This window comes from Salmo salar, chromosome 14 (genome assembly GCF_965601325.2).
Source record: "Salmo salar chromosome 14, fSalSal1, whole genome shotgun sequence".
NCBI lineage: Eukaryota > Metazoa > Chordata > Actinopteri > Salmoniformes > Salmonidae > Salmo > Salmo salar.
Window position 1 is genome coordinate 41,843,654 of NC_138304.1, and position 23,577 is coordinate 41,867,230.

Consider the following 23,577-nt stretch of genomic DNA (forward strand, 5'->3'; position numbering starts at 1 on the left):
ATAATGAATTTATCCGTTGAAATTTGTAACTTGTTTAACCGGGGGAGAATGCCCCCGGAACCCCCTACTGGCTTTGGGCTAAGCCCCATAATGTCTTAAAATCATAGAAACGTCCCTGATACCTACATCCATACACTGAAGTAAGTGGTGAGAAATACATGTATTTGCCCTAGCTCTCATTAATGGATGCTTTTCAGTGGGCCGGAATAGGCTGCAACAAGCATGATAGATGATGATAAACTTGTATCCGAATCTGTCAGGTGAGTAAAGTTGGACTTTACTGCTTTTATTATCTTGCATCTTGCATCACTACAATACAACAGCACTTTATTTATCCCTTGATGTGCAATAATCAGGCCAATAACATATGCAACATTACATACTGTATAGAACAACATTCCTACAGAACCATCACCGTGCACAGAATACTGTATTGGATGTGAGATGTTTTATACATAATTACTCCACCTTAAAAGTCCCATTACTGTCGTTATGGTAATTATGTTAATTAGACACACCAAAGTAAAGAGACACACAGGGCTCCTCATTGGCTTCTTGATGTATCGGAGCTCATACATAACGGAACTGATGATGCGGGGCTGGATGGAAGAGTCCACCTGCAGATTCGACCAGTGGGAGAGACCAAGTCTAATGGGATTAAAACAATGGGATTAAAACATGGAAATAAATAAGTATTTTCTATATATCAAGGTAAAGTAAATGTTTAATTATTCAATTAAAACGAAGAGGATTTTCATCTTTCATTTTTATATTATAAGACATCCAAGCAAAATGTGAAAATGTTCCTATGCGCAGTACGTTTTTTAAATATTTTTATTTGATATATTGTAGCCAATTCAATGATTTTAATTTACAAAAAATGTCAACATGCCTCCTTAGCAGCCAGATATAATTGGCCGCACTAGTTTGTATTGAGGTGGGAAAGCTCTGTATTTGGTGTTGACATAATAATGAGGCAAATGTATTAGATGGATGTTTGCGTTGGACAAACAGTAGAGAGGAGGATATATGCATGTACAGTAGGAGTATGTGTATGGTCAACACACTATTATCAGTGGCTAGAGAACTGCATAAGAGTTTGGAATATGAATTATGTTCTTTCAGTAAACCTCAAGATAACAAAAAATCCCTTAAATTTGGCTTTTTGTTTCTTGCTCCCATAGACATTTATTTAGTTATTTAGACAATAACCATATACTCTCAGATATTTCTCCTTAGCATTTAAAGTCATTTATCGTTTTTAATAAACGTATTCGATTAACAAAAACGTTTTGTTTTATATGCTACAATTGTATTGATTATTTAGATATATGTTGCATATGAAATTTTGCTGTTGAAAAATTATGACAATGTTAAATTGCATGTGATCCTTTATGGGAGCATAATATAACCAGCCTATAAAAAAAATGAATTATTCAGCATTGCTTAAAATAAAACTTTACTAAATATTTGCAAGAGCTTAAAAAACATTTAAACTGCAACCTGTATTCCTTTTTCGTATACTTTTTTGTTTAGATATCAATCGAAAAAAATATTTAGGGTGAACAAAAAAATGAATGTTACATTAGCCTAAACTTTGTTATTAGCCTACACAATTATTAACGCCAGTTTTAGGATGATTGGCGTTGTTAACATCAAGAGGTTATAACAACTTACTAGAATTGTTAGAATATTGTACGAATATTTTCTACACATTTTACAGATTTTTAGATGGCTTAATAATCAACAACAAAAAATCTCCATTTACACCTTATTATTCGTCAGTAATTTACACCAATGTCTACATGGCTTTTGTATGCCTTGTCTATGCGTACAATGTTGGCATATAACCTGTAACGTACAGCCTAGGTCTACACTTCTTTTAAACCAAAAATTAAATAGGACTTTAGATATAATTTATCGTACATGACCCCCCCCCCCCCCCCAGTGTCGTTGGTAAATGAATGTGTAGCCTAAAATTGACAACTACACTTTCCAAAACGAATAGGCCTGTACACCAATCGCAAATTGAAATCCTTTAATTGCCATTGATTTTTAACTCGTTATCTCCATATAGTAGCCCACATACAGTATGAAAAATTAGGCAGGCTTTACAGTAATAAAATCTTTATAGCTTTAAATTAACTAGTTCTTGATTCCAATAAAAAACGTTCAGACCGTTTTCAGTCACAGTAGAATATATTCATCAACCATGCTTTGTTCATAATAAACAGCTTTAAACTCACTGGAAATTGTGAAAATGTATGTGTAAACATAGCACAAAAAGATTGCTAATGCTCGAGTTGAATTTAAAAAACATCTTTATAAATAAGATACATTTGAATGTTTTTATGGGCTTGTGCTCTGTAGGTACCATGATAGTGTGCACTCTCATATTAACCTATACAAATAGCCCAATATTAGCACTGGCAAGTACCAAAATGGGCATGGGTCTGGGCACAGAGACAGCATGTTCATCTCTGTGCAGGGACACTCCTCAGCTCACTGAGGGGGCAGTCACCCAGGTCACTGAAGGGGTAGTAACCCACCTCACTGAGGCTCCGCTGGGGAGGTACTGGGCAGTGGTGGAAAAAGTACCCAATTGTCATACTTGAGTAAAAGTAAAGATACCTTAATAGAAAATGACTCAAGTTAGAGTGAACGTCACCCAGTAAAAGTCTAAGAAGTATTTGGTTTTAAATATACTCAAGTATCAAAAGTAAATGTAATCACTAAAATATACTTACGTATCGAAAGTAAAAGTATAAATCATTTTAAATTCCGTATATTATGCAACCCAGATGGCACGATTTTCTTATTTTTTAAATTTACCGATAGCCAGGGGCACACTTCAGACATAATTTAAAAACGAAGCATTTGTGTTTAGTGTGTCTGCCAGATCAGAGGCAGTAGGGATGACCAGGGATGTTCTCTTGATAAGTGAATTAGACAATTTTCCTGTCCTGCTAAGCATTAAACATGTAAGGAGTACTTTTGTGTGTCAGGGAAAATGTCAGGAGTAAAAAGTACATTATTTTCTTTAGGAATGTAGTGAAGTAAAAGTCAAAGTTGTCAAAAATGTAAAGTAATGTACAGATACCCCAAAAAACGACTTAAGTAGTGCTTTAAAGTATTTTTACTAAAGTACTTTACACCACTGGTATTGGGTGCTTGCTGGACTGGCAGAGTCAGCTCCATAGAGATTTTACTATTCCTTTCATCCATTGAGATTCTGTATTCATTTATGAAGCTGGGTTCTACTGGGTGTTAAAGTCTCTGATTACTATATTTATTCTATTGCATGTGATATGTGAAGTGGAATTTGAATTCAAAACAGACGTAGTTTTCTTTGCGTTACAATATTTGTAAATTACAAAGATAACTCTTAGGAGGTGATAATTAAATAAAGCCACGAGTCAAAACATTATTTGACATATATAAAAAAAAAGATTCAAAATGCTTTCAGAAAACAAAGCAGTTTTATTGATATATTTCTCTGTTCTATTATTACCGTACTCAGCATCAATTAGATATTATACATACACACGGATTTTTTTCATAAAAAAATCTGTTCAAAAGACTAAACTAATTATATGTGATCATTGAAACAACAAAAAAATAGAATGGTTTCAGAGAACAGAAAGCAACAGTCAGCTATGATAAACGGGGGTGAGTGTACATCATTATTAAATAGCAATATTGAAGAGGCAATTTCTGTATTGGGATTTTGTCCAGTTTTAGATGTCCATTTTACTCAACATCCCATGAATCTTCATAGAAAGCTTGAAGTCAAAGGAGTGTTTTTTCCCGCTCTTTTCTTAGGTGAACCAATGGGAGAGCTCCACAAGGTCTTGTGATCCGGTTGGTCCAATCCAGCGCCTTCCTTCTTTCACGCTCACATGTTCGTCTGTAAGGACACAGAAAGACAATGCGTTAGATCATATGTGTGTCTTTCAATTGTTCAATGCTGTTAAAATACTACTGAAACCACTCTGTGGACAATAAAAAATATATATATATTTTACCTTAGTTTATATAGTAAATATTTTCTAAACTCAATTTTCTTAAAACTGCATTGTTGGTTAAGGGCTTGTAAGTAAGCATTTCACGGCAAGGACATCCAAAATGACCTGTTGTATTCGGTGCATGTGCCAAATAAAATTAGATTTGATTAGATTTATTTGAACACAGAAATGCAGTAAGATACTATTGCTGTCAGTCCAGAATGCTAGTGGAGTATAGCGGTGCTGATACAGGCTACTGCAATGGCAGGGTGATGATGCTGTATGTGTGTGTATGTGCTGTGGGTAATGAAAGTGGTGATGCACATAAGAAACACACTGTCCATGTGTTTCTCTCCCATCTCCTACCGTCAGTCCTGCGGTTATCGTGTGTCTGTCCCCTCAGTCTGCACATAGACACAGGTCAGCACACACAGCCTGTGTGTGTGTGTGTGTGTGTGTGTGTGTGTGTGTGTGTGTGTGTGTGTGTGTGTGTGTGTGTGTGTGTGTGTGTGTGTGTGTGTGTGTGTGTGTGTGTGTGTGTGTGTGTGTGTGTGTCTGGGCTCCCCCTACCCCTGACCTCTATGTCTGGGATGGGGGTGTTTAGAGGAAGAGCAGTCAGCTAGGACCCCCAAAATGACACCTCTGGGAAAACACAGACACAATCACAGACACACTCAGAGACACACGTCTCCTGTCTGGCTTTTGCAATGTCATGGCCCTATGACTTGTCTGCACTGCACAATGTCCATTAGGCTAACATCACTTCCTGGTGTGTTTATGTTCATTTCGAATAAGGAATAGTAACAGTCATAACGATCGATCATAAAAGACAGCCACGCCCAGTTTAAAACAAGATCTCAATTCAGATCTACATATTTTGACCAGAAACCAATATCCAAATGCAATAGACTAGATTCCATAAGGACATGAAAGCACAATATCAATAAAAAAAATATGTCTGGTTGGAGTCACATTTTATGCAGTGCAACAAAGAGAGAAATCTAAGTCAGATCCTAAATTCCTCTCTAAGTGGGAAAAATATAAGCTTGCAGTATAGGGATAGAGATGTGTTTTGTGCATAGGCACCAAACAACCAAACACAACTCTTCTGGACGGCAGAATGTCAACATGTGTACTTTACAACATAACATTATTGGGGACCGATATGACATACTGATGAGTGAGTACCAGTAACAGCCTGGCAGAGGGGTTGGACTTAATAGTGAGGCTCAGCCATAGACCACAATACATGGCTAGAAACAGTTTCAGACATTGACAATCCATGTAGACTGGGGCAGACACTGTTTCAGACACAAGGCTTAATTATGGCACCCCCCTGTCTCCCTGTCCCCCTGTTGTTGGGGTTGGGGGGACTGGGGAGAGGGGTGGTAAGGGCTACTGGGGAGAAGAGTGGTAAGGGTGTCATCCAACCAACCAGACTGGGGTAATTGCAGTTGAGTGGACTGGGGGAGAGGGGTGGTTATGGGGTAGTCCACCCACACCAGACTGGGGTTGAGAGGACTGGGGGAGAGGGGTGGTTATGGGGTAGTCCACCCACACCAGACTGGGGTTGAGAGGACTGGGGTAGAGGGGTGGTTATGGGGTAGTCCACCCACACCAGACTGGGGTTGAGAGGACTGGGGGAGAGGGGTGGTTATGGGGTAGTCCACCCACACCAGACTGGGGTTGAGAGGACTGGGGGAGAGGGGTGGTTATGGGGTAGTCCACCCACACCAGACTGGGGTTGAGAGGACTGGGGGAGAGGGGTGGTTATGGGGTAGTCCACCCACACCAGACTGGGGTTGAGAGGACTGGGGGAGAGGGGTGGTTATGGGGTAGTCCACCCACACCAGACTGGGGTTGAGAGGACTGGGGGAGAGGGGTGGTTATGGGGTAGTCCACCCACACCAGACTGGGGTTGAGAGGACTGGGGGAGAGGGGTGGTTATGGGGTAGTCCACCCACACCAGACTGGGGTTGAGAGGACTGGGGGAGAGGGGTGGTTATGGGGTAGTCCACCCACACCAGACTGGGGTTGAGAGGACTGGGGGAGAGGGGTGGTTATGGGGTAGTCCACCCACACCAGACTGGGGTTGAGAGGACTGGGGGAGAGGGGTGGTTATGGGGTAGTCCACCCACACCAGAGTGGGGTTGAGAGGACTGGGGGAGAGGGGTGGTTATGGGGTAGTCCACCCACACCAGACTGGGGTTGAGAGGACTGGGGGAGAGGGGTGGTTATGGGGTAGTCCACCCACACCAGACTGGGGTTGAGAGGACTGGGGGAGAGGGGTGCGTAGTGGATCATCCTGGTCGTGTCTGGGTTCAGTTCAGACTGTCTGATTCCTATCCATGTCAGGAGTGTTGAATGCTGTTCTATCAGTACTTCCAGATAGACTAGTCTAATTATGAAGTCCAATTAGAAGTTACTCTGCACTCTGCTCTCTGGTGGTCATTTAATCTGAGGAAATTATGAAATAATAAGTGTTTTGGTGGATATGGGGATAGTGTCCATCTGTGTGTATTGAAGAAATAGAGAGAGGGGGAAACACAGGAGCTGAATATGTCCATCAGGGGGGCTTGCCCATTCTCTCTCTCTCTTTATCTTTCTTTCTTTCTCTCTCTCTCTTTATCTCTCTCTCTTTCTCTCCCCACCCTCTCTCTCTCTCTCCCTCTCTCTTGCTCTCCCCACCATTTCTCTCTCCCATTTTTCCTCTCTCCCTCTTTCTGTCTCCTCCCGCCCTCTCTCTGTCCCTCTCTTTTTGTTCCTGTTCCTGATATTGTGTCCGTCCAACAAAGACGTCCCCGCGGCCCGCTCATTATACAAATACATGTCATTGGATCACACCTCGTCTCAGTCTGCTGTGCTTTAAGTGGCCATGACTGAGTCCTGAATGGGTGGCCGGGGGACAGCTAGGCCAATAGAGCTGCTGTGTGTGCGCATGCCCGTGTGTGGCTACGGCCCCATGACTATGGGAACTACAGCCGCACAGCAGGCTAGGGTCAAGGGTCAGGGACTGTCTGTTAGACACACACACACACATATGCCTGCACGCTTGTCTAGCACACACACACACACACACCTCCTGGAACGTCCTTTATGTAAACTACACAAAGCGAACTTGGACTGGAAGATGAGAATGGAAGGAAAGTGATGTGAACCAATATGTTACATCAGTTTAAAAACACCAGCAGAGTTGTGTTCCTTCCTTATGTTTATGAAGCCATTAAACAGCTACACCTGTTTCCAAGGTAATTTAACACATTTCTCAACCACCTTTCCTAACTGTGTTTACTCTTTACTATTGTCTACATGTCATCACTACACTGTATATCATGCATGCAAATCCTACAGGTTTGAAATCAAACCTTTACTCTTCAGGAGCACCATGAATAGTAGGCTAGACCAACATAACTATTTCTAATGCTTATTCCGTTGCTAAGAGAGTGCCCAGCACTTCTGTCATTTGAATCCTGAATGCATGGATAATTAAGAAGCTGAACCATAAATGGTTAGTCCTGCTGCATGATGCAGGCCTAGGTCAAATAGAGAGAGGCAGGTTTACTTTCAACGTGAGGCGCTGAGTTTTCTGCTGCCGGAACAGAGACCCATGCAGCCAGCCCAGTCCTGACTCACTTAGCAGGGAACTATGTGTTTCTCTCCCTGAGGATCCTATAACCAAGCCACAGCATTGTTCACACTCTCACTTCACCCCCCTCTTTCTAAACTCTCTCTTTCTGCACGATCTCTCTCTCTTTCTGCGTGCTCTCTCTTTCTGCGTGCTCTCTCTCTTTCTGCGCGCTCCCCCTCCCTCCCTCCCTCCCCCCTCCCTCCCTCCCTCTCCCTCCCCTTCTCCCTCCCTCCTTCCCTCCCTCACGACTGCAGATAGCAAAGCCGCTATTTCTGAGTCATTCCTCTCCTCCCTCTTTCCCTCCATGGTTTTAATTGTTTTTTAGAACCTGTGAGCAAGGTGTGACCTAGACTAAAAGACATGCAAAAATCTGAACAGTAACATATAAACAACGACTATCTATGATTTACATACTGTACTAGAATCTATTCTGTGAACTGTGCTATGCTATCAGTCCTCTGAATGTCAACAGGGGTTACACTGGGAGTCCATCAGATAGATTTAAACTGGGGGCTCCAACTCAACTCACACCAGACCACATTTCTATAAATCAGTGCAGAGGACAGTTCTTTAACTTTCGAGTGATCCAGAGTGTAGACAATAGTAATATTATAAATTGGGGGATGAACTCGTCCAAATATTTACAGTTGAAGTTGGAAGTTTACATACACTTAGGTTGGAGTCATTAAAACTTGTTTTTCAACCACTCCACAAATTCCATGTTAACAAACTATAGTTTTAGCAAGTCGGTTAGGACATCTACTTTGTGCAAATAATTTTTCCAACAATTGTTCACGGACAGATTATTTCACTTATAATTCACTGTATCACAATTACAGTTGGTCAGAAGTTTACATACACTAAGTTGACTGTGCCTTTAAACAGCTGGGAAAATTCCAGAAAATGATGTCATGGCTTTAGAAGCTTCTGATAGGCTAATTGACATCATTTGAGTCAATTGGAGGTGTACCTGTGGATGTATTTCAAGGCCTACCTTCAAACTCAGTGCCTCTTTGCTTGACATCATGGGAAAATCAAAAGAAATCAGCCAAGACCTCAGAAAACAATTGTAGACCTTCACAAGTCTGGTACATCCTTGGGAGAAATGTACAAACGCCTGAAGGTACCACGTTCATCTGTACAAACAACAGTACGCAAGTATAAACACCATGGGACCACACAGCCGTCATACCGCTCAGGAAGGAGATGCGATCTGGCTCCTAGAGATGAACGTACTTTCGTACGAAAAGTGCAAATCAATCCCAGAACAACAGCAAAGGACCTTGTGAAGATGCTGAAGGAAACGGGTACAAAAATATCTATATCCACAGTAAAACGAGTCCTATATCGACATAGCGTGAAAGGCCGCTCAGCAAGGAAGAAGCCACTACTCCAAAACCGCCATAAAAAAGCCAGACTACGGTTTGCAACTGCACATGGGGACAAAGATTGTACTTTTTGGAGAAATGTCCTCTGGTCTGATGAAACAAAAATAGAACTGTTTGGCCATAATGACCATCGTTATGTTTGGAGGAAAAAGGGGGAGGCTTGCAAGCCAAAAAACACCATCCCAACCATGAAGCACAGGGGTAACAACATCATGTTGTGGGGGTGCTTTGCTGCAGGAGGGACTGGTGCACTTCACAAAATAGATGGCATCATGAGGAGGAAAATTATGTGGATATATTGAAGCAACATCTCAAGACATCAGTCAGGAAGTTAAAGCTTGGTCGCAAATGGGTCTTCCAAATGGACAATGACCCCAAGCATACTTCCAAAGTTGTGGTAAAATGGCTTAAGGACAACAAAGTCAAGGTATTGGAGTGGCCATCACAAAGCCCTGACCTCAATCCTATAGAAAATGTGTGGGCAGAACTGAAAAAGCGTGCGCGAGCAAGGAGGCCTACAAACCTGACTTAGTTACACCAGCTCTGTCAGGAGGAATGGGCCAAAATTCACCCAACTTATTGTGGGAAGCTTGTGGAAGGCTACACGAAATGTTTGACCCAAGTCAAACAATTTAAAGGCAATGCTACCAAATACTAATTGAGTGTATGTAAACTTCTGACCTACTGCGAATGTGATGAAAGAAACAAAAGCTGAAATAAATCATTCTCTCTACTATTATTCTAACATTTCACATTCTTAAAATAAACTGGTGATCCTAACTGACCTAAGACAGGGAATTTTTACTAGGATTACATTTCAGGAATTGTGAAAAACTGAGTTTAAATGTATTTGGCTAAGGTGTATGTAAACTTCTCACTACAACTGTATGTGTACATATTCTCATTCACCCCTTTAGATTTGTGTGTAGTAGGTAGTTGTGGAATTGTTAGATTACTTGTTAGATATTACTGCACTGTCAGAACTAGAAGCACAAGCATTTCGCTACACTCGCATTAACATCTGCTAAACATGTGTAGGTGACAAATAAAATTTGATTTGAACTTGACTGACAGACAGAGGAAGATGAGGGAGAGAACGACTTGAGTCTCAGGCAAGAGAGGAATGGCTTAGGGAAGCTAGCTGAAAAACTCATTTCATCATCCTACGTCTGTATGAGGTGTGCATGGATGTGCATGTTCACGTGTGTGTGGTGTGGGTATTAGCAGAGATAGTTGTGGCGGCATCAGAATAGCTCTCAATGTGTTTCTAGACTCATTAATGCCGTTTGGTAACAATGAACAAAACCAGGGATGAATGGCAGCTGGCCATGCTAATCATCCCACTGTTGATCACCTCCCAGGACCCACCGTTACACACGTCTCCTCCCACTCGCCAGACTAGGCCCCCACATAGCCGTCCACAGACAGCGTACGATTGGGATGAATCCACTCTTCTTTATCAGGGTTTATTCTGCCCAGCTGACTGTGTGTGTGTGTGTGTGTGTGTGTGTGTGTGTGTGTGTGTGTGTGTGTGTGTGTGTGTGTGTGTGTGTGTGTGTGTGTGTGTGTGTGTGCGTGCGTGCGTGCGGGTGGGTGGGTGTGTGTGTGTGTGTGTCTGGGCGCGTGCCTGCATATATGTGTGTGTGAACTATTTGCATAGGAATGAGCAAAACTGGGCTGAGATATTTCTTCAGGATCTGCCATTTTGCAAATAGAGGATGAGATGAGCAAATAAGACAATAGAGGATGAGATGACCAAATAAGACAATAGAGGATGAGATGACCAAATAAGACAATAGAGGATGAGATGAGCAAATAAGACAATAGAGGACGAGATGACCAAATAAGACAATAGAGGTAGAGACGAAAATAAAGGTGTGAATCAATAAAACAAGGATTTAAGAATAAGGACTGAGAGCTGATATAGAAAATCAGTCAATGTGAAGGCAGAAAGAAAGAGAGAGCTGAGACAGACAAGAGAGAGAGAAAGACTGACTCATTGCTAGGCTTGATTTAAGTCTGAGAGAGAAAGACTGACTCATTGCTAGGCTTGATTTAAGTCTGAGAGAGAAAGACTGACTCATTGCTAGGCTTGATTTAAGTCAGAGAGAGAAAGACTGACTCACTGCAAGGCTTGATTTAAGTCAGAGAGAGAAAGACTGACTCATTTCTAGGCTTGATTTAAGTCTGAGAGAGAAAGACTGACTCACTGCTAGGCTTGATTTAAGTCAGAGAGAGAAAGACTGACTCACTGCTAGGCTTGATTTAAGTCTGAGAGAGAATCTGAGGCATTGTGGCGTGTGAAGGTTGGGACACTACATATGCTCACGCACGCCCACACACACACACACTATTCTGAAACTCAGGGATAGTAAGACAGGGTCTATGGGCCTATTGAGCAGACTGGGAAGGAGTTGTGCCTTTCAGCACAGCTAATGAAGCCTACAACCCAACGCATAAAGGAGAGAAGCGAGAGAGTTAGAGCTGCCCTCCTTCACCCATTCACTCACTTCCTCCCTTTGGAGAGATCCTGATGAGGTAATGGTGTCCTCTCTTAAAGACCTACCACGGATTATAATGAGGCTATAGAGGTACAGCACTCACAGTGCAGGGGAAGGCTGAACTGAATGGTTTGGATGGAAGAGAGAGTAAGGGCGGAGTGTGGGCGACTCCTCTCTACTAATGCTTTTCATAGAAACTAATCTGTTACAGGTTGGACCTTTAATAGTGCATGTTTTAAAGTGAATGCAATACAATGCAGTTTTATGTCTTATTACAGGATCGATCAGGCAGGTGGAACACACTGCATTCTAAATGTTTCACATATAACGTGCTTCCTAACATGTCTTAGTAGCTGACAGGCAGGGTTGAGGAGTAACGGAATACATTTAGAAAGTAACCTACCCAACCCTGCTGTCAGGGAAGTTTCCGGAATGCCTGAAATCAGAATGTCAATCATAAAACAATCTCACACTTTCAGTAGGGGAGGTCTAACCTGAGGCAGTCTGCCTGTCTGTTATTCCAGAGGGTCTGAGTGACTGCAGATGATGGAGGCAGTGGCGGTTCGAGACCATTTGAACTGGGGGGGCCAAGCTGGGGCCAGTTACATTAGACGTTATTGTTGTCATATTGTTTTCTTCACTGCATTGCAGGCATTAGCAGGCAAAAGACCATGTTCATAATCATTAGTGTTCCACGTTGCCACTGTCTAATAACGGATGTAAAAAAAGAACGCTAGAAAAAATTTGTTATGTAAAAATTATTTCATACTCCACATTTAGGGGGGCCACAAGGGGGTCCAAAATTGTTGTCACAGGGGCACTGAACCCCCCGCCCCCCCCCCCCCCCCCCCCCCCAGAACCGCTAGTGGATGGAGGACCCCTTCACTCCCATCTCTGCAGTAGCAGTCAGTCTGACCATCTCCTCATCTGAAAGAGGAGCTCTGATCGCCAAACAAAAGATGGCTACTGCTTATTAAACAGCCCTGTACATTCATTAGCATCCAGCTAGACCCAGACAGAGTGGTGGCCCTACACACGCACACACACTTACAAAGAGAGAGAGAGAGACTGGCCCCTCGGTCCCCCCTTTGGCCTTGACCCTTGAACTCTGGGGTCCTCTTTCACCTGCTGCAGAGACATTCTGGGCTTGGTGTCCGTCTAGCCAGTGCCTGCCTGTTCTGCATATATTTACTTGACGTTCCCAGGCTCCCAGTCCAGACCTCCAGGACCAGCCTGTTCACCCCCCTGTCCATCTCTCCATCACCAGCACAAAGCAGTATTCATATAGGACATTATGGAGATCCTCATTGTGTCTCTGTGTCTGGCTGTCTGAGTTCTTTCCCTCACAAGCTCTGCACTCCCTAAATCATATTTTACTATCACTCCCTAAACCATATTTTACTATCACTCCCTAAACCATATTTTAGAATCACTCCCTAAACCATATTTTAGTATCACTTCCTAAACCCACTTTAGTATCACTCCCTAAATCATATTTTACTATCACTCCCTAAATCATATTTTACTATCACTCCCTAAACCATATTTTAGAATCACTCCCTAAACCATATTTTAGTATCACTTCCTAAACCCACTTTAGTATCACTCCCTAAACCATATTTTAGTATCACTCCCTAAACCACTTTAGTATCACTTCCTAAACCCACTTTAGTATCACTCCCTAAACCATATTTTAGTATCACTCCCTAAACCATATTTTAGTATCACTTCCTAAACCATATTTTAGTATCACTTCTAAACCATATTTTTGTATCACTTCCTAAACCATATTTTAGTATAACTCCCTAAACCATATTTTAGTATCACTTCCTAAACCATATTTTAGTATCACTTCCTAAACCATATTTTTGTATCACTTCCTAAACCATATTTTAGTATCACTCCCTAAACCATATTTTAGTATCACTTCCTAAACCATATTTTAGTATCACTTCCTAAACCATATTTTTGTATCACTTCCTAAACCATATTTTAGTATCACTTCCTAAACCATATTTTAGTATCACTTCCTAAACCATATTTTAGTATCACTTCCTAAACCATATTTTAGTATCACTTCCTAAACCATATTTTAGTATCACTCCCTAAACCATATTTTAGTATCACTCCCTAAACCATATTTTAGTGTAACTCCCTAAACCATATTTTAGTATCACTCTCTAAACCCTCTTTTAGTATGGGCGAGCCCCCCAAACCCTGCCTTAAATCATTTGCACTTCGTAATGAGCGATCGCTATGAATTCCATTGGCGATATCCTCACTATACTCAGATTAGTGTGCCACAAGACTACCCTGGTCTATGACTGTAGAGCAATCTCCCTTTGTCATACCGAGAGACCAAAACCTCTATCAGAACTCATTTCTACGTCATATGTCCAGTATTCACTGCTAATACTGAACATCTCAGTCGAATTGATGTCAATGACATGTTTTTAACTGTCTCTGAGAGTATTCATTAAGTCGTATTGTATTGTTTGTGAATTGCACAAACGTATGTCTCTATATTACAGATTCTCGACCTGCCGTAGCACTTTCATATTTCACCAGTACCCCTCCCCTCTCCTCTCCTCTCCTCTCCTCCCCTCTCCTCTCCTCTCCTCTCTCCTTCCTCTCTCAGAGTTTATAGTGTGGTTGATTTCTCCCTCTCTGGCATTGCAGGGGTAAACTCTCTACTTCGCTCCTTCTTGCTTCCTCTTCCTGTTTTATTATCCATTTCTATTGGCTCCAATCAGTCTTCCGTCCTCTGATTGGACAGAATGATGCAGAATATCATTAATGTATTCAACATGAGACTAGAGCTCTTTACTGTAATGTTGTGACTGATGGTGTGTGTTCTCCCTCCTTGTTAAAGCGTGGCCGTTCCTTCACACATTTAAAAAAGCGTAATCCTTTGATAGGAGCGAAGGATGATTGTGTTCCGCTAATGGGGAGACCGGGGTTGTGTATATGTCTGGGTCGTCGGACAGCATATGGGCTCCCTCGCTGCACTGAATATGTAAATGACTCACATATTCAGACCCAGACATGCTATCCCCCCTCCTCCCTGGACCCTCTATTAATAGTTTCTGGGCAAACAAGACAGTTACACCCCCCCCCAAACGCTCAACCCTCCGAAACACATCCCCCATGCCCTCCAACCCCTCAAGTCTAGACCCCCAAATCACCCCCCAGTCTCCCCCTCACCCAGACTCCCCAAAACCACCCAATGTACCCCACCCCCATCACCCCTCTCCACTGCCCCCTCCCCTCCGCTCCCCCTCACCCAGACTCCCCAAAACCACCCAATGTACCCCCCCATCACCCCTCTCCGCTGCCCCCTCCCCTCCGCTCCCACGATCGTCAGACAGACCCTATGATTCGCGTGACCGCCATTTTGCCCACAGTATAGCCAACTGTACAGGGCTAACTGCTGCAGCTGCCTAGCTGCATGGGCGAATGCAAATACGAAGACCGCATTGTTGCTCAGCTGCTCAGACCATTCGCCTCAAATTAATTAATGGCCAAAAACTGAGACGCTCAATTAAATATAACTGTGGGAACAATGCGCCAGAGGATGTTTCAGACATTCATCTTTATCCTCCTAATTCCCAGACTATATAATTTGAATGAATTGACAGTACCGGCTAGTTACTAGACAACTCAGATGAGAAAATGTGCTATGAAATTATGCCTCACATAAGAGTTTTTTAAATGTATTTTAAGAGCATTTTTCCCCTTATTTTTCCCCATCTGTCTGACATGTTTGAAAATAATGACAAGGAGATGCTTGAAGCAATATTATCAGAGATGTATTTTAGCAATAAGGAGAGTATCAGCTCAAAAGACAACGATCCCCTCTCATCCTACATTTCTCATTTCATCTCTCACTTCTATTATATCCCGTCATGGCAGAGTCGGTTACACCACAGCTTGGCGACTGGGTTCTATACATATAGTTGTGTCCAATGCCATGGAAACCAGACGACCCACTATGAGAGACCAATGTGCATGGTAATGAGGCTATTATGGTCTGTCTGGAGTTCATTGGGCCTGGGAATCCCCAATTACAGTCTGGGTGCGTGTGTGCGTGTGCGGGGGGGTGTGTGTGTGTGTGTGTGTGTGTGTGTGTGTGTGTGTGTGTGTGTGTGTGTGTGTGTGTGTGTGTGTGTGTGTGTGTGCGCATGTGCCAATGAGCGCCCACGCGTGTCTGTGATGTGTGTGCATTGCATGTCTGTGTATACGTGCAAATAAGCGTGTGTGTGTCCGGGGCATTTGATTAACGAAAGCCCCTGTCTCTCTGTACAGTGAGTGATTTGCATACGGGGGAATGTCCCAGACTGACACACACATGCCTCATATGACACCGCCAGATCACTCCTTCTATTCCAGCCACATTAACAGCTATAAAACACAATATCACACACACACACACACACACACACACACACACACACACACACACACGCACACACACACACACACACACACACACACACACACACACACACACACACACACACACACACACACACACACACACACACACACACACAGCACGAGGGAAACGAACAGCGGTGACAAGCCTTTCTACTTAGCGTACAGACACTCACCACCTCTACGGCATGTTTACGAGGAATTAGCTTTGTCAGCACCCACGCTTACTAAATCAAGTGGATATGCAAATGCTATTAGCCTAGATTTCCATATGGCGGGCAAGGTAACGGTCGCACAGATGGTGCTAGAACAGAGACACCGCTGGCCGCCATCTTTGGCAGAGGAACTGAGCGGTGGCCATTTTGTCTGAGGCTGTGCCCGTCTGGATGTAAACAACGGCGCTGTGTTACCGTGACTACGATGGTAGCTTGGCACTAAAGCCTTATAACAGACAGCTGGCACATTCACCAAGAAAGAAGGGGTGTGATGGAGACCCACCATTACGGGCTAGTCCTAGTACATAACACTACCAGACAATAGCAGGGTACAGTGCATATGTAAGGAAAGAGATACTCCTCGAGAGCAATGCGGATGTGTGGGTTATGTGTTCGTTTTCTTCTCACAACCATATTATGATGGGGGCTATACAGGTATAATTTTGTTTATGTGATTTTTAAATTAGAGAGAATTATAGGGAATTACAGGGAATTGCTCAGTATTGGAAAGAAGTACTGTCAGTGTGTGTAACAGTGGAAAAGTATGTTCTTACCAGATAAGATACAGTGAGCTCCAAAAGTATTGGGACAGTGACCCATTTTTTGTTGTTTTGGATCTGTACTCCAGCATTTTGGATTTGAAATGACTATGATGTTAAAGTGCAGATGTAATGTGTCATTTTGGAGTCACTTTTATTGTAAATAAGAATATAATGTTTCTAAACACTTCTACATTAATGTGGATGCTACCATGATTACGGATAATCCTGAATGAATCCTGAATAATGATGAGTGAGAAAGTAACATACACACAAATGTTACCCCCCCCCCCCCAAAAAAAATGCTAACCTCTGTTATTGTAATGGTGAAAGTTAAGCATGACTTGGGGATATGATATTTATGCATCTGTAACATTTTCACTCATCATTATTCAGGATTCATTCAGGATTATTTGTAATCACGTTAGCATCCACATTAATGTAGAAGTGTTTAGAAACATATTATTTTCTTATTTACAATAAAAGTGACTCCAAACAGACACAATACATTATTTACCATTCATTTCTACTGGGCACAAAATAATCTCAAACACAACCAAAACAAACAGCAAATGCATCCAACAAGTTTGTAGAGTCCCAAGCTTGATGTAATCATTGCGTGCTAGGAATATGGGATCAAATACTACACTTATGACTACTTTAATACACATATAAGTGAATTTGTCCCAATACTTACAAAAAGTGCTGTAATTTTCATCCGATATGGATGAAAATACCCTCAAATTAAAGATGACAGTCTGCACTTTAACCTCATAGTCATTGTATCATTTCAAATCCAAAGTGCTGGAGTACAGAGCCAAAACGACAACAAAAAAATGTGTCACGGTCCCAATACTTTTGGCGCTCACTGTATGCGTGTCTCTGCTGGTACTGTGTTCTTCAGGGAGTGTCTAGTCATCTGTACTGCTCCTTTTCGTGGTCTTGTGTTGTCCAGGATCCTTTTCGTGGTCTTGTGTTGTCCAGGATCCTTTTCGTGGTCTTGTGTTGTCCAGGATCCTTTTCGTCCATTTTTTCTAGCTGGTCAGAATGAAGGAACAGTGTTGATTGGAGATCTGACATGGGTTTTACTGGGCCTGGGTTTTAGTCGTCTGTCTATGGTCTTTGATCATGCCAAATAAAAAAAGACATTGGAATTGAACAATAAAGAGCCTAATAAAAATATGTTTTAAAAAATGTCAATTTTAGTGGTTGTTGTGGTTTGTATACTGCTTTGGAGGAAGCACACCAGTGTAAACTGTCTCTTTGTCAAATGTAAAAGTGTCCCAGGGAATAAGCAGTGAGTGGATTTGAAGTCTGAATCAAAATGTGAACCCTTCTGCCAGCATTTACACACAGCAACACAGGGAAGGTAGGGGAGTATGTCAATCTTATTTTTAAGAAAAGAGAAATAAAGAGAGGGATATCCCCTTAAGCATTCTTTCAAAAAAAGAAACGATAACTCAGGAGAGCGTGTATCATGTGTTGTTTGTTGGGAGGCCCCCTCCAGCAGCAGAACCACACACACCCAGTGCGGGTAGGGACCCAGGCCCAGTCTCAGGAACTTTGGCTGGGGCTGAGCAAGGTTGAGATGGGCCTCTCCTCTGGAGGTCTTCAGGCCCCTAGGCTGTGGGCTAACATTGTCTTCTCCATATTGATTTATTTTGCCGTTAGCTTCAGAGGTGCTGGTAACCAGCAGGGACTTCTTCCTGCATTGCCAGCCCACTCACAAGCTCTGTTTTTGGGCCTCACTCACTCCAAATGACCCTGTGATGGGAGTATAGACCAGGGGAGGAGAGAGGAGGACAAGAGCCCATGGCGATGAACGAATGAACTGCCGCATAGGGCCTGTCTCTGTTCAGTTGTCTACCCAGCCTTCATCCTTCACTCCATCCGCCCACTCTCTTTCTTTTTCTCATCCTCCATCTGTGAAAGGAGACAAATACAGAGTTATATATATATTTTTTACACTTCACCTTTAGCATTCGACATCTCTCCGCTTCATGCAAATGCAAATGTTTTACACCAGCTCTTTGATGTTGGAGATGTGGAAAGCAAATGCCAACTTGCGCTTTAGTAGCGTAGCCCCAAGACTACTAGACACAAACAAACTCTACAGAAATGCAAAGACAGGGCGGTAACACAATAGATGCATAAACCCACAGTATGCCTTGCATACGTTGAATTTATGTTCATAATAACAAAATGGTAGATGTTCATTTCAAAGCATTATTGCCATATACAATTTACTACACACTAAGAGTGAAAACAAAGCTTGCGCATTTTTTGGTTTTAGTTTGAATAATATACTGCAATACCTTATATCACCATCTGATTAGTTATAATTTCAGTATTCACACTAATATCTTCCTGATATTATCCCCAAGGATCCTAAAGTCTTCTGAAACCCCTGTCTCCTTGTCTCAGTCATCCCTAAGGTTTCCTCAAGTCTTCTGAAACCCCTGTCTCAGTCATCCCCAAGGTTTCCTCAAGTCTTCTGAAACCCTTGTCTCAGTCATCCCCAAGGTTTCCTCATGTCTTCTGAAACCCCTGTCTCCCTGTCTCAGTCATCCCCAAGGTTTCTTCATGTCTTCTGAAACCCCTGTCTCCCTGTCTCAGTCATCCCCAAGGTTTCCTCATGTCTTCTGAAACCCCTGTCTCAGTCATCCCCAAGGTTTCCTCAAGTCTTCTGAAACCCCTGTCTCCCTTGTCTCAGTCATCCCCAAGGTTTCCTCAAGTCTTCTGAAACCCCTGTCTCAGTCATCCCCAAGGTTTCCTCAAGTCTTCTGAAACCCCTGTCTCAGTCATCCCCAAGGTTTCCTCATGTCTTCTGAAACCCCTGTCTCCCTGTCTCAGTCATCCCCAAGGTTTCTTCATGTCTTCTGAAACCCCTGTCTCCCTGTCTCAGTCATCCTCAAGGTTTCCTCAAGTCTTCTGAAACCCCTGTCTCCCTGTCTCAGTCATCCCCAAGGTTTCCTAAAGTCTTCTGAAACCCCTGTCTCAGTCATCCCCAAGGTTTCCTCAAGTCTTCTGAAACCCCTGTCTCCCTGTCTCAGTCATCCCCAAGGTTTCCTAAAGTCTTCTGAAACCCCTGTCTCCCTGTCTCAGTCATCCCCAAGGTTTCCTCATGTCTTCTGAAAACCCTGTCTCCTTGTCTCAGTCATCCCCAAGGTTTCCTCATGTCTTCTGAAACCCCTGTCTCAGTCATCCCCAAGGTTTCCTCAAGTCTTCTGAAACCCCTATCTCCTTGTCTCAGTCATCCCCAAGGTTTCCTCAAGTCTTCTGAAACCCCTGTCTCCTTGTCTCAGTCATCCCCAAGGTTTCCTCATGTCTTCTGAAACCCCTGTCTCAGTCATCCCCAAGGTTTCCTCAAGTCTTCTGAAACCCCTGTCTCCTTGTCTCAGTCATCCCCAAGGATTCCTCAAGTCTTCTGAAACCCCTGTCTCCTTGTCTCAGTCATCCCCAAGGTTTCCTCATGTCTTCTGAAACCCTTGTCTCAGTCATCCCCAAGGATTCCTCAAGTCTTCTGAAACCCCTGTCTCCCTGTCTCAGTCATCCCTAAGGTTTTAGTTAACATGTTGGTAAAAAAACAAGGTTGGTAGTGGTACGAAAGTAATGGTTGACCTTGTATTTCAGTAGAGGACTGGAGTACAGAACTCCTCTGTGTGCGTGTGGCTGTGTGGCCGTGTGTGTGTGTGTCCGTGTGTGTCCTTTGAATTTCAGTGCATGCTTATGAGCGAGTGTGTTTGCCTCAGATAGGAAAGAGTAGTGAGTGGGACCAGATAGATCAGGGGTGCAGCCACGATGCCCTATGCAGAGGGGGGTTATGTGGAGGAAGATTCCAGACACAATGCTCCCATTGAGAAGGTTCAGACATGGGTGTTAACTCCCCATTCCTCACCAGCAGAGGCGAGTGGGGTGGACAATGTTAGTTCAGGGCAGCCTTCCACCAAGCACAGAGTAAAGGCACTGCATTATAAAGACAGGAGAGGAGAGAGAGAGAGAGGGATGGAGAGTTGAAAGGAAAATGGGGGAGGGAGAGAGAGAGAGAGAGAGAGAGGGGTGTGTTTGTGTATGTGGAGAGAGAGAGGGGTGTGTTTGTGTATGTGGAGAGAGAGAGAGAGAGAGAGAGAGAGAGAGAGATACAGTGCTTGTCTGTGTGTCACCACTACAGGGAGGAGGTCAAAGACTTAGCAGTGTGTTGCCAGGACAACAACCTCTCCCTCAGTGTCAGTAAGACCAGGGAACTGATCGTGGACTACAGGAGAAAGAGGGGAGAGTACGCACCCATCCACATCGACGGGGCTGTTGTGGAGCAGGTTGAGAGCTTCAAGTTCCTTGGTGTCCACATCACTAAGGACTTAACATAGTCCACACACATCCTCACAGTGGTGAAGAGGGCACGACAGCACCTTTTCCCCCTCAGGAGAAAGAAAAGATTTGGCATGGGCCCTCAGATCCTCAAAAAGTTCTACAGCTTCACCATTGAGAGCATCTTGACTGGCTGCATCACCACTTGGTATGGAAAATACACTGCCCTTGACTGCAAAGTGCTACAGAGAGCAGTGCGGACAGCCCAGTAAATCACTGGGGCCAAGCTCTCTGCCACCCAAGACCTCTATACCAGTCGTTGTCAGAGGAAGGCCTGAAAAATTGGCTAAGACTCCAGCCACCCAAGCCATAGACTGTTCACTCTGCTACCGTCCGGCAAACGACACCGGAGCATCAGCTCTCGGACCAACAGGGTCTGAGGCAACTTCTACCGCAAAGCCATAAGTCTGCTAAATAGCCAGTCTGCTAAATAGCCAGACTGCTAAATAGCCAGTCTGCTAAATAGCCAGACTGCTAAATAGCCAGTCTGCTAAATAGCCAGACTGCTAAAAAGCCAGACTGCTAAATAGCCAGACTGCTAAATAGTCAATTAATGGTACTGACCCTACGCACACTAACTATACATACACATCAAATACACACTCACTAGACTATATATACACACCATATACACAATCACTAGACTATATATACACACCATATATACACTCACTAGACTACATACACACTCACTAGACTATAAACACACACTCACTAGACTATATATACACACACTATATACACAATCACTAGAATATATATACACCCTCACTAGACTATATATACACACACTATATACACAATCACTAGACTATATATACACACTCATTAGACTATATATACACCCTCACTAGACTATATACACACTCACTAGACTATATATACACACACTATATACACACTCACTAGACTATATATACACACACTATATACACAATCACTAGACTATATATACACACCATATATACACTCACTAGACTATATACACACTCACTAGACTATAAACACACACTCACTAGACTATATATACACACACACTACATACACACTCACTAGACTATAAACACACACTCACTAGACTATATATACACACACACTATATACACACTCACTAGACTATATATACACACTCACTAGACTATATATACACCCTCACTAGACTATATACACACTCACTAGACTATATATACACACACACTATATACACAATCACTAGACTATATATACACACTCACTAGACTATATATACACCCTCACTAGACTATATACACACTCACTAGACTATATATACACACTATATACACACTCACTAGACTATACATACACACTCACTAGACTATATATTTATATACACACACTCATTAGACTATATACACACTCACTAGACTATATACACACTCACTATACTATATACACACTCACTAGACTATATACACACACTATATACACACTCACTAGACTATACATACATACACACTCACTAGACTATATATTTATATACATACACTCACTAGACTATATATACACACTCACTAGACTATATATACACTCACCAGACTATATATACACACTATATACACACTCATTAGACTATAAATACACACAATATCATATACACACTCACTAGACAATATACACACACTCACTAGACTATATATACACACTCACTAGACTATATATACACACTCACTAGACTATATATACACAATCACTAGACTATATATACACTCACTAGACTATATATACACACTATATACACAATCACTAGACTATATATACACACTCACTAGACTATATATACACTCACTAGACTATATATACACACTATATACACACTCATTAGACTATAAATACACACAATATGATATACACACACACTAGACAATATACACACACTCACTAGACTATATATACACACTCACTAGACTATATATACACACTCACTAGACTATATATACACAATCACTAGACTATATATACACTCACTAGACTATATATACACACTATATACACAATCACTAGACTATATATACACACTCACTAGACTATATATACACTCACTAGACTATATATACACACTATATACACACTCATTAGACTATAAATACACACAATATTATATACACACACACTAGACAATTTAAACACAATCACTAGACTATATATACACTCACTAGACTATAAACACACTATATACACAATCACTAGACTATATATACACAATCACTAGACTATATATACACACTCACAAGACTATATATACACACTATATACACATTCACTAGACTATATACACACTCACTAGACTATATATACACACTATATACACACTCATTAGACTATATACACACACACAATATCATATACACACTCACTAGACTATATATACACACACTCACTAGACTATATATATATATATATATATATACACACTCACTAGACTATATATACACACTCACTAGACTATATATACACACTATATATACACTCACTAGACTAT

At 42.2% G+C, this 23,577-nt stretch overlaps 1 long non-coding RNA gene across 4 annotated transcripts in view; it reads right to left on the bottom strand.

Annotated features, from left to right (window-relative positions):
- Window positions 1–3,460: 3,460 nt before the first annotated feature.
- LOC106569685 (uncharacterized) overlaps window positions 3,461–23,577 on the bottom strand; it is a 49,762-nt gene continuing 29,645 nt past the window's right edge. For all 4 annotated transcript variants that reach the window (XR_014380373.1, XR_014380374.1, XR_014380372.1 and 1 more), the window contains 2 exons: window positions 16,725–18,632; window positions 3,461–3,907 (listed from right to left, as the gene is read on the bottom strand). This is a non-coding gene — a long non-coding RNA (uncharacterized LOC106569685). The remainder of the gene's footprint in view (window positions 3,908–16,724; window positions 18,633–23,577) is intronic.